At 42.0% G+C, this 12,222-nt stretch overlaps 1 long non-coding RNA gene across 1 annotated transcript in view; it reads left to right on the top strand.

The window, feature by feature from the left end:
* LOC109549576 (uncharacterized) overlaps window positions 1-12,222 on the top strand; it is a 173,814-nt gene that overhangs the window by 8,864 nt on the left and 152,728 nt on the right. The gene's annotated exons all lie outside the window — the stretch shown is intronic.

Below are 12,222 nucleotides of genomic sequence, written 5' to 3'. Positions count from 1 at the left end.
TTCTGTAGTTGAACTGACTGGCCAAGCGTCCTGTGTCTAGAGAAGAAGGAAGGAAGGCACCGTTATTGTGCATCCACAGTGTGCCAAGCGTTTCACTTAGGTTACCTTGTTTATTTGTCTGTGAGAAATACTCGGTGAAGTAGGTATCCTTAGCACCTCTTACACGTGTGAAAGAGAAAAGAAAAACCCAATGAATTATGCATGTTTAAAATCCTTTTTTGGGTTTTGTTTTGTGCTGATCGCCTGGTCAGCAGCTGGCCCTTTGTTGTGCTGATGGGTGGGAAGGGGAGGGAGGGTCAGAAGAGGCCAAGTTGAGTTGAGTTGCACAATAAAGCATGCAGATCCCTGGGGAAAATATTTCAGAGCTGGAGGAGAAGCTAGCCAGGGTGGAGGAAAGCCAGCTGGGGTGGGAATTTTCGGTGGGCAACTGCAACAAAAGCAGTCAGGCACAGGGCTTCAAGGAGGGAGATGTGAAAGAGATTTTCAGGGCAACTGTCCAGGTGCTCTGCCAGTGGAATACCCCTCCCCCTTTGCTCTCTACCACACAAGATCAACATCATTCTTCAAGGCCTTTGGACTTGTGTCTCTTTAGGATGCTGAGATGAACCCTAAGTGGGGTACGCTAAGGCCAATCTTTTTTGGTTCCAGACGGATAAAGAAAGAAGGTTCAGATGGTTTAAATACCATTCCAAAAGTCACTTCACCCCTCTGCCCTTCAGTTTCTTCCTGGAAAACGAGGCATGCACTAGGCGATCGCCACGAGTTCTTTGGGGGAGAACAAGCTGACTTCTTTTCATACAGGTTAGGTTGGCAGCTTCACATCGGTTTGTCCTTAGGCCTTTCAGTTCCTCTCTTTCTTGGCGGCGGCCACTGGAGGAGCTGGAGATAGCCCCGAGACGCTGGGTTGGGAGGTGTTCCCCGACAGTGGGCCTGGGAGCCCCAGTCCTGCCTCTGTTCTCTTCACATTGGGGGAGAACAGATTTGAACAAGCTCTTTCTTCCCAGGAGCCCCTGCCCACTCCCCCCACCTGCCCCAGGTGGCCTGATTTAGGCTGGAGGAGGTGACACTGCACTTCACCATCCCCAGGGCCTCTCAGGGAAAAACTGCTGATTGCTGTCAAGGGAACTTGACAACAGCCCGATTTTTCTTTCCATCAAAACGCAAAATACTCATTTTCTCATGAAGCTTCTTTAAAAGTAACATTGCTTTTCTGATTTTAAAAGTAACACAGGTTTACGGTAGAATATTTTAAAATTCAGAAAAATATATGGAGGAAAAAATTAAAAAGTTCTGCAATCTCACATTGAGAGATGATTGCCTTTAGTATTTGGTGTATATAGTTTCTGTTAACAAGTGTTATCACGTTATGGATAAAGCATAGTTTCATTCATAACTAAATGTACAGTTTCAGTTAACGAGGATTTGTTGAACATCTGTGTTGTGCTAAGCACTGGACTCAAATAAAAGCATGAGTAAGGTGAAGTTTCTGCCCTAATCAAGGATACACCAAGCTTACATTTTTTATAACATGATTATTATACGATAGATATATTTAGTATCTTATTTTAAATGAACATGATTGTCAGATTGCTCCAGAATCTCTAACTGGTGGTTATGAACATCAGTTGTAAAGCCTACACATATGGCCTCTTATGGACACTCCTTCCTCTGTCTAACCCCTTTGGTTGAATGGGCGGTTCTATCTTCTTACAGATCCACTATTGCCTACTGTTGCTTTTTCTAGGGATGTTGTCAGAGGCAAGCTGGACCAAACAATGCCTTTCTCCAGGGGTTTTGAACACTGGACCAGGGAGAGTAACTAGTATTTCTAATGTGGGAATGGAGATAGGAGACTTTGGAGGATTCAGCATTTAGGTCTCTTGCCAAGCTGGAGTAGGAGAAAATGAGACTGAAAGATAGATATTAGCAGAAATGTGTGTGTGCGTGCGTGTGTATGTGTGTGTGTGTGTGTGTGAGAGAGAGAGAAAGAGAGAGAGAGAGAGAAGGAAAGAGAGACCGAGAGAGAGAAGGAAAGAGAGACCAAGAGTTATGGACTTAATGTTTGTGTCCCCCAAAAGTCATATTTGAAGCCCTGACTCCCAGCATGATAGTATTCGGGGTGGGACCTTTGGGAGATTAGGTTTAGATGAGGGTATAACGATGGAGTCCTCATCATGGGATTAGTGCCCTTATAAGGAGAGGAGGAGAAGAGAGATATCTCCCTCTCTCCAAGTGCACATACCAGGAGAGCCACGTGAATATACAGTAAGAACGTGGCCATCTGCAAGCCAGGAAGATATTTCTCACCAGAACCCAATCATGCTAGCACCCTGATCTTGGACTTCCAGCCTCCAGAGCCATGAGAGAATAAATGTTTCAGCCACCCAGTCTACGGCATCTGTGTGCCTGTTGACCAGTTGTTTGCTCAGCCCTCAGCCTGGCTTCCTGGTTGCCCAGCCTGTGAATACCTGAACTAGCCAAGATGTTCTGCTTTTGTCTCAGCTAATTTGACGTCAGTTTCTGTCACTGACCATCGTGAGACGTGGCTTAGAATAGAGAAGTAAATACTTGTTTATTTATATTTGGACATATTTTGAGTTTCATTTAGTAGAGTTTTTGTGTTTTTAGGAGGAATGTGGGAAGTAAAGGGGTAAGATGAAAGCCAGTAATGAAGTGAATAGACAGAGGCCACACCTTTTAGGCAGACTTTGTTCTACGTCATAAGGACCACCCTGAGCTCAGAAGTCATAGGACTGAGAAAATACCTTGATGTAGCCACAATCAGACTTTTAAAAACTACAGAATTCTTTGAGAGAATATTTAATCCCATATAACACAACTCATGTTAAAAAAGAATAGCAATTTGCTGAAACCCTCGCCTAATTATTTCCCTAAAATCTTAGTTCATTAAAAAATGAGAAAAGAGAAAGAAGGAGTTATTATTACCCTCAAACGAAATACTGCTGGTGGTAAGAAATAATCAGTTAATCTTCATGGAGCCCCAGTGGACTCTTGCTAGACCCACAATTGAGAGAAGAGAGGTTGAAGAACACGATTTGAAATCCATAGCGCTCCTGGATTTGGCCCTGATCAGAAATCAGCAGTTGTTGATTTCAGGGACTTAATGCTTCCCCTGCTTTGCTTCCCCCTCTGCCTATATACAGAAAGAAATTGGAAAGGAATGTATTTTTATATTTGTCAAGAGTGTGCTTTATATGTGCAAAGCCCCAGTGCTCAGGTCCTTGTCTCTGTCACAAATTCTGGCTCTAACCAATGTGCAGCAACCGTTCTGTCCCAGGTGTTCCCTGGAAAGTTGTCAGTGACCACATAGCCATAAGGGGATCCAGGAAGGGTCATTTTCTTTGTGCTCACCCCATTACTTTGAATGTAAAATGAGGTTAAGACTATCAGATTACTTAATAAGTCATGCAATACGTCGCTGCTGTTTGAAATCCCTTAACCATGTGGAGTTTTATGATGCTGTGGAAATGGAAGGGGGAGAGAAAAAATCCCCGCTGATGTGAATGGAAAAAAAACATGACAAGTCTGAAGATTCTGGGCTGCCTGGGGAGAATTAGGCATTTCTAACGTGTAATGGCTTGTGGAAGAGGATTAGGTGTCTGATCTTACTTTCTGAGCAAACACGCCAGAGCAGCTGTATCACGCCAACAACAAAGGCACACAGGCAGCCCTGTGACCAGACTACACCGGGAATGTCACGGTCCTAATTAGTTCCATACACTCCTACAAACACACATCAGCTTCTTCCTGAAGCAGAAGGAGTTGATCCTCTTCTCTCATCATCATCAGTAGACTGTGTTGTGTCCCGTAGGAAGGGCACGTTGATTCCTACACCAAATGATGGGACTGGGGAAGTTAGTTTTCAGTGTCCTCTGCATTTCCCACTTCCTGGCTTTTTGGTGTCCTTCAAGCCCCTGTCCTCTTGGTCTGTTGTTCCAGGCTTCTCAGAGCAACAGGGCCAGTGACCTGCCCATGTCCCTGGCCCTCAGATTAACGGACTCAGTCTTAATTCCCACTTGGGGGCAGAAGAGAAAGAGTCCACCCCTCATGACCTCCCCAAATTCTAGATTTTAGGTCCATAACTGGCAATACCCCATTGCCAAGAACCAGTATTTCTATACGTTGGAATTGTTTCCTTCGAAAGTTCCAAACCTAGTTCAAACTGTTTCAAGCAAAAAAGGGAATTTGTTGTTTTATTTTAGTGAAAGGTCTATGGGTGGACTCTCAGTCAAGGCTAAATCCAAGGGTAAAAATTACATCCCTAAGGAGAGATCACAAGAACGATTGGATGTAGGCCAGGCAACAATAATAGATGGATATTAGTGTCTCCTCTATGCTACAAAGCACAATGAACAAGACAGGCAGGAGTTTAGAACATAGGGGAGAGCTACATAAATGCGCCATTGAAATATGGCATGACAAATGTCGAGATGGAGAATTACGGCATGCTATGAGCACGTAGGAGGGGTACCCGGCCCAGCTGGGAACAGAGTAGCATCAGGGAAACCTTTACAGAGTAAAGGATATATAGTAAAGTATGTATTAGAGTTAGATGAGAGGGGATTCGGGGAGATGGTGATGAATATCTTCTTTCTCATATGAAATTGCCAGGTCATCCATCTAAGAATGATGGTGTTTTCTAAATAAGAACGCCTTGTGTGATAGGCACGCTTAGTAAGAGGAGGACTGTGCCAGAAAATTCGGGATGTATAATCACCCTCTCTCTTCCCTCTCTTCTGCTATTAAGAAAAGAAACAGCCAATCCCATGAGTGGGTCCCAGTGCCAGTGGTGAAAGGAGACTAACATGAATTGAGCACCAATCAGGTCACAGGTGTTGTTCTTACATTTGCTCGTTGGATCCTCACTACCATTCCAGGAGATAAGTACTATTTCCAATTTATAGAGGTAAATGAAACAAAACGACAACAACCAAAACAACCTAGCAAACAAAAGCCAGGAGGATTCAGAAATGTAAGCAACTTACCTGTAAGTGTTGGAGCCAAGATTCAAACCTAGCCTGGTTCTGGGCACACATTCCATTATTCTGCCTCCCAGCATATATTCTAAGTTTTATTGGAGTCTTCCAGAACTGATTCTCTAATCTTGGTTGTTTAACCAACACGAGATTCTACTAGTGAAAATTTAATTTCCAGTAGGCAGAGAGTCCTTTTGATGTTTTAGGAAAAACCAATCTGGAAGGTATCCACCTACCCAGTCCAAGTATGGTGAATAATGTTGTTTGGCATAGTCTCCAGTCTCTTACAGCAGGGATTCTCAACCTATGTGCCCCTACATTTTTCTTAGTGTGGTAGATTGAATTCTTTATTTTTCACTAACAGAAGTATACATCCATATTCTTGCCGTGGTTTCATAATGGAGGGAGGATACTTCTTTCCTTTCGCTTTGATTTTTGGGATTGACCATATGACTTGTTCTGACCATTGAGATGTAGTCAGATGTGACATAAACAGATGCTTGAAATGTGCTTGTGTGGTTGGGCTTGCTCCTCTTTTTTTTTTTTTTTTTCTTTTTTTTTTGCGGTACGCGGGCCTGTCACTGTTGTGGTCTCTCCCGTTGTGGAGCACAGGCTCCGGACGCGCAGGCTCAGCGGCCATGGCTCACGGGCCCAGCCGCTCCGCGGCATGTGGGATCTTCCCGGACCGGGGCACGAACCCGCGTCCCCTGCATTGGCAGGCGGACTCTCAACCATTGCGCCACCAGGGAAGCCCGGGCTTGCTCCTCTTGCATTCTAGTCATCTGTTACAAGAAAACATGTCCCTTTTACCTGGGTGCCACAATATGACATGTAGAATAGTTCTGCAACTCACAGCCTGAAGCCATGCCTAGCTGACCTGGAACATGAAGTAGAACTGCTCAACTGAACCCTGCCTAGATTAGTCAAACTGTAGCTGCCCTGCCATCCCAGAGCAAGAGAAGAAGTGCTTGTTATTGTAAAATGCTTAGTTTGGGGATGTATTTTTACATAGCATTATTATAGGTACAGCAGACTAATGCAACCAGTGAATAATATTTCCTTTTGCTACAACTGAGTTTACTTACTGTCTTGAAGGTATCTATCAGACGTAACCTTGAACAGCATGTATAGCAGGGATACATATAGCAGGGAGTACAATTTGCTATTAGTAAGAGGTAAAAATGGCATTGAAAATCCATTGAATGCTTATGGGAATGTGTGAGAACTTTGTCTCATGAGTTTATAAGAGAGGAAATTACAGGCAATCAAGAATTCTTCCAGAACAGTGACACTCTGCTATAAGACTGAATAAATGATTGGATAACCAAGTGAATTTTTATAAATCTGTGAGACACTTTTCAGTCATAATAATGATTATAATATAATTGTTTCTGGCTTATTTGTTGTTACTTTGCAGCTTTTAATTCCATCTTGAATATGGACAAAGAGTCTTGTGTTCATAAGTATGTTTTGAAGACAAAAAAGTTGAGCACCACTCCTCTAGTGTAAGGTGTTTAGAAGTTGTTGCACAAACTGTTCTTAGTTGCTTTACTGATTAAAGAGAATTATCTACTTCGTATTTTACCCAAAATAATACAAAGATGACTGCAAAGGCACATCCTTTTGTTGCTTGGAAATTAGATATGGAAGCTTTGGGGTACTCAACTTTCTGTCCAGACACTGGAGTTTTCTTGGCTCATAAATACTCCAAGTATTGGTATTTGTTGTTAATTTACCTTGGAATATGTTGAGCAGATAGACCTTGTTTTATTTATTCTTTCAACATATATATTGAGTGCCTTCCATACACTCAGAACTGGGGTAGGTCCTGGGTATGCAGTGGCAAACAAAATAGACACAAGCCCTTGCTTACCAAATGCTTTAAATGCATTTTAATCCTGATAGCACGTGACAATAACCAAGAGAGCATTAAAAATGTAGGTGCCTATGCCCCACCCCAAGAGATTCCGATTCCATTGGAATGGGAAGGGGCGTGGGTATTGGTATTTGTAAAAGCTACCCAGGTTCTAATATGTAGCAAGGTTGAGAGCTGGAGTTTAGCAGGCAGTTAACATTTCTCAAATGTTATTCTGGACAAGGTGCTGTACTGGGCATTTACATGCAGGAGTTTACTTTGTCCTCACTGAGTCTAGAAGGGCTGAGTATGACGGTGCCTTCTTTACTGATGAGCGGTTAGATAACTTTTGTAAATTACACAGAGTATGGACAGAGCCAGAATTCTAACGCAGATCTGTCTTAACCACCATGCTGCACCATCTTTGAAATATAGTTTATGTGGAGCATTCACAAAAAATTAAAATAAAAGTTCATGGAATAAGAGCTTTTAGGCATTTAAAACTAATTAGAAACCCAATAAAGCATTTCTGAATAATGCTATAAATCTGTGGAGAAATATGAAGTGATTTCCGAAAATTTGGTTTGATTTGTACTTAATTTTTCAGGAATTTTATCTACTTTGGAAGTTTACGTTTTCATGTGCAAACCTCTTCTTCCATCTTTCCCTTCTGCCTCCCTCCCTCCCTTTCCCCTTCTTTTTTTTTCTTTCTGACAGAGAGCCTGTACTGGAGAGAACTGATCAGTCTAGGGTTGACATTGAGTGACTATGTGAGTGCGCACACGTGTGTGTGTGTGTGTGTGTGTGTGTGTGTGTGTGTGTGCGCACTCATTCACTCATCAAACCTAGTCATTGAAAAGCTCCCCCATTTCAACCTTGATCTGAGAAACTTTTAAGTCACTTTTAAGTCATATAAATTCTCAGTCGGGAATTTGTAAATGTACTAATCAAATTTAATATTACCTAATCCGATGGTTTCAGGCTAGAACGCCAAGGGTCCAAATTCCCTTCCTTATATACTCCTGTGTTCAAGAAACTGAGAATTGACAGCCTACTTCAAAACCAAAGAGCCTTCAACCAAATGCAAAGCATCAAAATGCTCTGATCAACGAGTGTTAAAACTTTTTCAAAGATGTGATTGTGGGACAGACAATGTGAGTCATGATCACTCTTTGGTTCTCAGCCCCACACCCCGCCCCATCTGTTGAGTAGGATATGTCACTAGTACTGAAGGAGACAAATGGACATATGCTTACATATGAATTAACTTTAAATTGACACTATTCCAAACTATTTCTTTTTCCTATTATTTTTGTTTATCAGTTGGCATTGGCTACTTTCTAATAGTTCAATTTACTTTCCAAAATAGTTTGACCTTTAATGTTAAGCACAGTAATTTTTCTTGTATTTTTGTAAGTATTGCAATGAAAGAAAGAGCTATAAAAAAACTTTGAAAAAGTGTGTATATACATTATTATAGAACTGTTTAAAGAAATATACACCAAACTATTAACATGAACGGTAATTATTTCAGAATAGTATCACTTACACTTTTTTTAGTCTTTACTAATTAGTATTTTCTATTTTCCTACAGTAATTTAAATTTCCTTGAAAATAAGAAAACTCACTCCATAAAGATCTTTGGAAATAATTGACTAAAGAGGTAACAATGGATTGGGGAGAGAAATTGGAGCTCATGTAAGTGTCAGAGCAAGGGTAGACATGATCTCAAAGTCTAGATATGTGCCCTTTCAGCTTGAACTTACAGCCTTATCTAAGGGGCTCAGCACCATTTTCTCCACTTCTCGTCTCTCACTGATGTAGGTACCTAGTTCTTTGCTGGAAGTGCCTACTTATCACTATTGAGGTTGAAAATTCCAGTGCTTGTTTCCCTTGCCTTCTTGCAGCTTGAGATCGGCCATGAGAGCTATCCTTGTCAGTGGTCCCTGAGGGGACCTTCTGGGAAAATTTCCAGGGAGGGACATCTGGGAAAGATTATTCTCCTGGTAAAAAGAGATGGGCAAGTGGAAGCTGCCTTCTTTTGCCTTTGGATGTGACTGTGATATTGTGGTCTACTTGAACCATGAAGCTGGTTGGCTTTTGATGTCCCTTCTGCCATAGATTTTTCAGGGCCTGGTCCCAGATGGCACTTGGCTGGTAGTGAAGGCTGTCTAATCTAGGGTTTGGTTTAGGAGAACCTTTATCTTTATCTACCTTTCTACTCTCAGCTTTATCAGCAATAAAGGTGATGTCTTGCTCTGTGTCTTATTCCTTGACTTCCTCCTTATTAGTTCAGAACTCAACTGGGGAAGAAGGGTGTATTAGTTTCCTATTGCTGCTGTAACATATTACTACAAGCTTAGTGGCTTAAGACAATACAAATTTATTATGTTATAATTCTGGGGATCAGAAGCAGAAATTCATCTCATTGGGCTAAAAGCAAGGAGTTATCTACTGCATTCCTTCTGGAGGCTCTGGAAGCTTTGAGAGCCTTTTCCTTGTCTATTTCAACTTCTAGAGACTACCTGCATTCCTTGGTTCATGGCCCCTTCCTCTACTTTCAAATCCAGCAGTGTAGCATCTTCAAATCTCTTAACTCTGACCTTCTTCCTTCTTGTTCTATCTTTTAAGGACCCTTGTGGTTAAATAGGGCCTGCCTGGATATTCCAGGATAATCTGCCCATCTCAAGGTCTTTAACAAAGTCTCTTTTGCCATGTAAGGTAACAGGTTCTGAGAAGTAGGAACTGGATGTCTTTGCTATGGGCCTTATTCTACCTACCACAAAGGGTATTACTGATTAATAACTCCTCAACCTCCTGCTGGTATTTACTTATTAAAATTCTTCCACCAATAAATGGACTCACATTATTAATGATTGTTTTATGTTTCACTGAAGCTCAGTGTAATCTAGACCCAAGGCTGAGACCAGACCTCTGTTTCCTGGTCATTATCTTGCTTGTAATTGTTTGTGTGAAGGTTCTCACTGCCGTGGCACTGGGCCAGGTTATATGTACCAAATGAGGTAGAAAATTCACAATGACTCAGCAAAGTCATTGCTACTTGGTGGAGCTGTCACTTGTGTATTCTGCAATTCAGACCATTGACTTCCTTACCTCTTTTAATTAATTAATTATATTTTTGGCTGCGTTCATTCTTCATTGCTGAGTGCAGGCTTTCCCTAGTTGTGGCGAGCGGGGGCTACTTTTCCTTGCAGTGCGTGGGCTTCTCATTGCGGTGGCTTATCTTGTTGAGGAGCACGGGCTCTAGGTGTGCAGGCTTCAGTAGTTGTGGCAGGTGAGCTCAGTAGTTGTGGCTCGCGGGCTCCAGAGTGCAGGCTCAGTAGTTGTGGCGCGTGGGCTTAGTTGCTCCGCGGCATGTGGGATCCTCCCGGACCAGGGCTCGAACCCGTGTCCCCTGCATTGGCAGGGGAATTCTTAACCACTGCGTCACCAGGGAATTCCTTATCTCTTTAATGGCAATTTTTACTCACTTCTCTCCTCTAGATTCTATAGGTAGGAGTAACATAACTAGAAAGTATGTGTGTGTGCACATGTGTGTGTGAATGTGTATGATATTTGAAGTAAGGGGTTGACTCAACATATTTATCATGTGTTTATTTCCTGGGAGGGATAATATTTCTCATGTCCCTCTTCCTGGGAGCTGGGAGGTTCTGACTCATATTTGCAATTATGACTCAACAACCCCTCCTATCATGCAAAGACTCAGATGAGCTGGGTTGGTCACAGTGGAAATTTTAACAGTCAGTTTGTAAGAAGTGGGTTCAGTGCAGCAGGTTGACAGATTTTCCACAGAGAAAGCTGTGAACAAGTGACGGGAGGACAGGAGAGGTGGCCATAAGGAGCAGATAGCCAAAAGAATAGTGCTGCTAAGAGTCTTATTCTGACGCTGGGGTGAGCTAGGAGGGATGGCCACCTGGGATTGGCAGTAGGGACAGGAGGGCATTAGTGAAGATATGCAAGGATGGATTGCCAAGGTGAGGAGGCAGGAAGGTGGTTGAAAGGATATACATAGGTAGGATGAATGAGTCAAAGAGAAAAAGGATGCTATCCACTGGGGAACTTCAAAACTATTGAGTGACTCTAGACTTAGCCCATGAATGAAGTGTTTTGCTGCAGTCACTCCATTTGCATGGTGCCCGGTGTTTGTCTTAGAGGTGGAGATGATGCTGAAAGGAGCCATGGTAGACTGAATAGGGAGAATGAAAGCAGTGAGCAGCCCAGGAAGGGAGCTCAGAGAAGAGTCCTAGAGCAATGATATCTGATGTGGAATATTAAGTTACTTCCTATTTGATGTTTTGATAACTCTATATTTTCAGCTAAGCCTTGAGAAATGAAGAAGGTCCATGGATGGGAAAAATATGGCAACATGCACAAGAGCCATTGGATTGGCTGGAGGTGTTGGGGAATTGGGTTGGCTGTGAAAGGAGATAGGTAATCAGAGGAGACTATTTCTCCTTCTCACAGCCCCAAACCTTTGAAAATATTAGGGATGTTGCTGGATTTCCTACAATATTGTGGGATGGGAGCATGCATTATTTTATTTGAAAAATAAGGAAAAGAAGGATTCTGGAAGGTGGAGTGCTTGGGGCGGGGGGAACATTTGGATCATATTACTAATTTCCAACTGATTAGGGACTGGAGGTTAAAAACAGTATTTTAACACAGCGTGGCTGCTTACTTGAAATGAATTATAATATGTAATAGTGTAGTAAAATTATAAATTTTACTAGCTTTAAGCTGTTTCCTCTGACCGCATTTGTAAGAATACAAGCATCACAATAATGGATTGTAACATACTGAATTTTCAAATAATTAAGTTCCGTAGTGATTTTTAAAAATAGTCGTGGTGGTGGGGTGCAGTAAAAGCTCTTCTTTATAAAAGAATGGCAACTAGTCCATGCGGAAAGGGTGACTGCATTAGGAAATGGTCATTTTGCCACCAACATTATAACAGTCGATGCAGGAAGATGTACTCCTCTGTATTTATCCAAAGGAGCTGAAAACTTATGTTCACACAAAACCCTGTACACAGATTTTATAACCGCTTTATTCATAATGGCCAAAACATGGTGTCCTTCAGTAAGTGAATGGATAAACCGTAACATATCCAGATGATGGAATATCATTCAGCATTAAAATGAAATGAGCTATGCAACCTAAGTGTCCATCGACAGGTGAGTGGTTAAAGAAGATGTGGTATATATATATACACACACGATGGAATATTACTCAGCCATAAAAATAATGAAATCTTGCCACTGCAACAACACAGATGGACGTAGAGGGTATTATGAGAAGTGAAATAAGACAGAGAAAGACAACTATGGTATGATTTCACTTGTATGTGGA

This window comes from Tursiops truncatus, chromosome 5 (assembly GCF_011762595.2).
Source record: "Tursiops truncatus isolate mTurTru1 chromosome 5, mTurTru1.mat.Y, whole genome shotgun sequence".
Taxonomy (NCBI): Eukaryota; Metazoa; Chordata; class Mammalia; order Artiodactyla; family Delphinidae; genus Tursiops; species Tursiops truncatus.
Note: the sequence above shows the minus strand (reverse complement) of the source record. Positions and strands in the feature narration are given on the sequence as shown.